The sequence below is a fragment of the Mesoplodon mirus genome (genome assembly GCF_964341445.2).
Source record: "Mesoplodon mirus genome assembly, chromosome: 7".
In the NCBI taxonomy this organism is placed as follows: domain Eukaryota; kingdom Metazoa; phylum Chordata; class Mammalia; order Artiodactyla; family Ziphiidae; genus Mesoplodon; species Mesoplodon mirus.
Window position 1 is genome coordinate 59,061,093 of NC_138983.1, and position 6,139 is coordinate 59,067,231.

Here is a 6,139-nt window from a genome sequence, read left to right on the forward strand (position 1 = left end):
CCCTCACAGCACTGGTGCCAGTGATAGACATGAACATCATTTTTCTTCATTTTCTCCAAAGCACAAGTTATGGTCAGAAGATAACTGTAAAATAAGCTTCTAACTCTGGTAATTTTATGGTATCTTTTCATCAACTCCTAATAAAATCTAGCAGATACATTACATTTGGCATTTAAATTATGTTCATAGAACACAATGTTTCCCCAATAAATGACTTAGGTTTGGTACTGAACTCCAGGACCCTTGATAAGGAGATGGGGAAATAAGTACCCTTCACCCAAAAACAATGGGAAAACATTAATAAATGTTACCCATTCAACCTTAGGCTTAGGCATAGGATTCTGAGGAAATAGAAATTTAGACCTGGCTTAGGGGCATTAAGCCAAACTTTAGAAAAAAGTTTCTGATGTTCTAAGTCCTTCATTTTTTTGTTGATGATATATGAGGTTTAAATTTTAGCTCTGGTTTAATCATTGGCTTCTTTAGATTATACATTCAAATGTGAAGATGATTCCTTTTAAGCCTAAGGTAAGTCACCTTAGCTTTTAAATTTTTGTAATGGTTTGTAAATTGAGGAGGCTAAATGAACATTTTCAATTTAAAGTCTGAAACTTTTTACAACTAAAATGGACATACTGTAATTGAGTGATTGCTTCATTCTGTTTTTTTCATGCATTATCATGAAATTTCTATAGGTTTCTAGCCTGAAGTAGTCATCTTATTATGGAACTTCTATGATCAATAAATAATAAAATTTCATACATTTATTTTGATAATTTGTCCCTAAGAATTCTCCAAAGAGATCTAAAGTTATATAAAGGTTTGCATCTACCACTGGGAATATATTTATTCTCATCACCTTTACCCAGTTCTCTACCCAACCTCTTTCATGTCAATAATCCCACTCTTACCTTCTTGCTTCTGTTGTTTTACTTCAGTTTGGTTGCTGTCCTTCATGTAGGCCATTTCAGGGTCTCCAAAATGGAATCTCCTAATGTCCTTCTGTCTCCTCCTCCCCACTCGTAGTTAATTTTATTATGAGGAGATGTGGGATACTCATCTCCTGAGAAATGTGGAGATAAATGGAAATGTGGGCATTTCCATTTATCTATTTAAATGGGAGAATGACCTGGCTTGAGGACTTTAACTCCTGTGAGTAGTAGAGTCCCATTCCAAGTCTCATTATAGTAAGGTTTCTTACATTCATATTGCCTCCATTCTCAACAAAAGACCTTTTATGGGGCAAGTGAAAAGGATTGGAAAAGCTTGCCAACACATTTTAATTTTTCCAGACCTTTACGAACAGAATTTGTAAACCGTTTTCAAGAAGGTGTTAAATTATAATTTTACCTCCTAGAAATTGTGCAAAACACTCTCTCCAAAGAGAAACCAGAAATCCTTCACCAAAAAAGTCAAAGATATAAATGATCCTACTTCTGTGGTCTGTATGCTTGTGTCTATTGTGCTTAATTTTATGAAGTCAAATAGTAAAAGGAATATTGTACAAAAACTAAAGCCCTGATTTCCTCTTTCAAATATTTCAGATATTCCCCTTTCCACTTTCAGGAAATCCATGGTCAAACAGAATATATTCAAGCATTCCTCTTAGACCCTTTTCTCCATAACTCAGGTAAGACTTGGTTGCATGGGTCTTATTTCATTGGTTTCCCTGGTCAGAACCTTTTCCTGCCATCACTAAATATCTGTCTCATAGATTCAGAACAGTCACTTGGGTTGAGTCCCTGACTTAAGAATGTGGAGAAGTCTCTCTCAAATTTGTTTAGTGTGAACAGCATAGAAAATTGGGTCGAGGATGGGTGGAATGAGGAGGTAAAAGTTGGCCAAAAGGATATGGATATGGGGAGGGACATGATGGCCAAAGCAGTGAGTGAGAGAGGAAACAGCAATGGGGATACAGAAGGCAAAGATAGCACAAATATGGGAACTGCATGTTCCTAGGGTTTGAAGCCTAGCCTCAGGGGTGGCCAACCCCATGACAGCCCTAAAAATCATCACATAGGAGGCAGTGCTGGCAAATGAATCCAGGATCAATACCAGGAAGCCAATTCCCATTCCATATAAGTTGTTGACTGTTGTGTCACTACATGCCAAGGTGACCATGGCCATGTACTCACAGTAGGAGTGGGCAATGACTTGGGTCCAGTAAAGGGGAAGCCTCAGGCGAATCATCAGGGTCCAATGTAGAGTACTCCATGGAGGAGGGCAGCCAGGCCCAAACATCCTACTACTGAATGGGTGAGCATTGAGGTGTGGCATAGTGGATCACAGATGGCCACATAGTGATCAAAAGCCATGGCAAGGAAGATGCCTGACTCCACCGTGATGAAGCAGTGGATAAAGAACATTTGGGTCAAGCAAGTATCTAGGTCAATGTGACAGGCACCAAACCAGAAGATGGTTAGCAGTTTGGACATGGTAGAGATTAACAGGACCAAGTCAATGACAGCCAACATGCACAGGAAGAAGTACATGGGCTGGTGCAGGCTGCGCTCCAAGTTTACCACGGCCAGGATGATCACATTCCCCACCACAGCCACCAGGTACATGGAGCTAAAGGGGATGGAGAGCCAGATGTGCAGGAACTCCAGCCCTGGGATGCCAGTAAACCAGAAAGAAGTAGGCACCAAGCAGGCATTATTAGCAAGCAGACATGAACATGTTTGAGGGCTTAGAGTGGCTAGGGGACAGGAGCTCTTAGTTTTAGATTTTTACTGCTATGACAGATATTGCCTCTGGAAACTATAGACTACTGGAATCTTATTTCCATCCTGGCAGAACCTATAATAAAGAAGAATTCTGAATGCCTACTTGAAAACTGACATGTATTTTATAAAAGAGACTCTGCATGAAAACACCCACTGGTAAATGTAGAAACAAGTATGCTTAACATTTCTACCGCTAAATTGCTCTCTTCCATTTCCTTTAGGAAATATTTCCCAAAGCAAAATTACTGGATCAAAGGGGATAAACAAGTTGGGGGACTTCTACACTGGAAAACACAAAGTTCTACGTGCAATGATTAAATGTAAGTCCATGTAATGTGTTTAGCCTAGTGCCTGCATATGCTTCATTACATTAAGGACAGAGTCTATTAAACTTTCTGAGAATCTGGGCATCATCTATAATTTGAGATAGGTAAAAGATGAGGTGCATATTTTTATAAGCAAATCTCACTGGACATTTGCCCATTATCTGATCAGTGATTTAAAAAAATGTACCGACAGAAAACAGTCAACAGGACCCTTCTTACTGGCCACATACTTCTTGGTCTCTATTCTTTGAAGAGATAGGGAGATCAGTGCTAAACCACTGTCCATTACTTGTAAAAGCCTGGTCCACTTCTTGCTCTTTTGCCCTTCAGGTGCCTCTAAGAATCCAGCAATAGCTCCTACTGCTACACATCCTCAGGGTTCAGAAGCTGAGGGCACAGGGTATAATTTGGGTCTTGTCCTGTCTTGGGCTTGCCCTCCTCATGTTTCCCACTAGAGTCTCAGATTCAACAAGTCAGACTTCCCATACTCATATCATGGTAACATGGTGACTTTCTTCACATGGCTACATTTTTGCTGAGAGGTCTCACCACCTTCTTGGTTTTTTTTACCCAGGCATCAAGTCCCATCCCAGACCATCTCTCTTCTACAAAGCCTTCTTTGATATCTCTATACCAGAGTGGATGCGTACATATTCACTGAATTCCCACCAACTAAATTCCATGCACATTTCAAATTATTCATGTCTAAAATATAAATAGAAGTTACATTTTCATAGCAAATAAGCATAAAAAATGCCCTTATGTAACCTCATGGATTTGTAATTCAGGCTCCAGCACACAATGTTAGGTTTTTTGAGTTTACTTACTTCTGGGTCAGGTATTGACTAGGTACTGAAAAAAAAAGATTAAAGTGTGAACTTTAAAATCGTTCACAGATGTTCTTTTATATTAACTCTGACTTTAGCAATTCTGTGAATTGAGTACTTGAATATGCCAATAAGTGATACCATGTGTGAAACTACTTCCTCAGGGGTCAAATGTAAAGATTCTGTGAATCTATTGGATAAGAAAAGGAAAGGATGGGAGATAGCACCATAGTAGCAGCTTAGGATATCAGCTTTACCATCTAAAAAAACCAGATTTCCCATCCAGACCATCTTACCCTATGTTTGGGTAAATTGCCTAAACTCTTGAAGTCTCAGTCTTTTTCTTATTAAAAATGGGGAGACTATCAACTGCAAAGGGTAAGGATAAAGAACAAATAAAATAAGTGTGAGGCTGTTGGCATATGGCATCAGCTTCTTTTCCCCAAATTCTTACTGTTCCCTATGGGGTGGGGAGTAGAGCAGAAATTTACATCCTGCAAATTGGAATAGTTTCCTTTGTTTCACTGTCAAGTGGGACACCTTTGAAGATTCCTCAAAAGTCCAGGAATTGTAGGGCTTCCCTGGTGGTGCAGTGGTTGGGAGTCTGCCTGCCGATGTAGGGGACACGGGTTCGTGCCCCAGTCCAGAAGGATCCCACGTGCCACGGAGCAGCTGGGCCCGTGAGCTGTGGCCGCTGGGCCTGTGCATCTGGAGCCTGTGCTCCGCAATGGGAGAGGCCCGCATACCGCAAAAAAAAAAAAAAAAAAAAAAAAAAAATCCAGGAATTGTAGAGATGAGACAGGGATTTATTGGGAACACTGGTCAATACACAATTTTATCTCATAAAAGGGTGTTCTCTGAAGATACTGTGATAGGTCCCTTTATGGTTTAGGATGGTGGTCTAATTACTCAAAGTCAGGGAAGGTCAAAGTATCTCATCATAAAAGAATCAATGTTCATGCAATGGACTTAAAACCAGATTTCTAATTTTGATTTGTGCCAGACCCAATTTAGTCAATGAATTGTAACTGAATTTTAGGCTGGGACAAAGAATATGAGCATATGAATAAAAATCCACCAAGTTGATAATTGGCATCTTAAGTGGTGGTTTGAACTAGGTGTGATGCCTAAACTGTGTCACTTTACCTAGAACATTCTAGAGAAACATTTTCTGTATCAGTCCACATAAGGGCATCCTTACCTGAACATGGGAGACATGCCTGCAAGTCCTGGAAGAGGCATCCTGATGGTGGGTCTGAAGCTCCTGAGAGAGATGTTTTGTTGTGGTGAAATAAACATGGATTAGAAGCAAGACAAACTTAGTTCAAATACGAACTCTACTGTTTCTGGCTCTGTGACTTAGAAAACAAAGGCAGAGAGATTACACTGCCTGTTTGCCAGTCTGTGAAATGAAGGGAGTAAGAGCTGCCTTAGAGTTGCATCATGTATTAAAATGAACTGTTTATAAATGTGTGTGTTTGCACACACAGAAGGTGAAATATTAGAATGCCTGGCCTCTGGAACAGGCACTGTATTCCCTCCTTACCTACTCCTCCCCTCTGTTCTTTGTCCCCTTCCAGAGAACACAGACACAGTGTTATTTTCATATGACCTTAGTAACTCCATATCCTTCTTTCCCAACTGTATGAATAGCCTTTTAAACATGGATAAAAATAATTAAAGAGACCTGTTGATGGTATAAAGATGCAGTTGGGAGAGAAGTTTGCCTGACTGTGGAGCAGAAGACAAGAGGTCCAATCAGGATGGAATAGTTCAATCTTTTCTCTCATGTTCTGATGGGGAGTACTAGGCAACAAAGCTTTCTACATTGGGGTTTCGCCTCTTCCTTGATTCATAACCCAGCCCAATTTGTACTCAACTTATTTCCTCTATTTTTGACTAGAACTGTAAAGAAGATAAGCCCTGGATGGACCAAAGACAAATGCAGTTTCTGAAAATTGGAGTCTGATTCCAATAACTTTGTCTCCATCTCTGGAATGTACTTACCCATTTGGACAACGTCCACAGAGCTCCTTACAGTAGTCACCTCTTGTCTGGATGCTTTGATGAATTTAGTTCATAGTCAAAGGGAGGCCATGGCTCTGACTTCTTCAATATTTTCTCCTGTGTCCCCTCTTTATCCAGGTACTGAAAACAGACAGTTGCTTCCCAAGGGTTGCACAGAGACACCTGCATTCTTCCCTCTGTATCTTGAGTTACCCCCCATGGGAGTAATCTTCACTCCTTATTCCACTCTACC

General features: G+C 40.2%; 1 pseudogene across 1 annotated transcript in view; it reads right to left on the reverse strand.

Annotated features, from left to right (window-relative positions):
- The window catches only part of LOC309808792, a 47,731-nt pseudogene extending 41,841 nt beyond the window's left edge, over window positions 1–5,890 (reverse strand). The window contains exons 1-2 of the transcript in view: window positions 5,887–5,890; window positions 1,730–2,698 (exon numbers count right to left, since the gene is read on the reverse strand). The product of the transcript in view is annotated as an uncharacterized misc_RNA (transcript). The remainder of the gene's footprint in view (window positions 1–1,729; window positions 2,699–5,886) is intronic.
- Window positions 5,891–6,139: the final 249 nt, after the last annotated feature.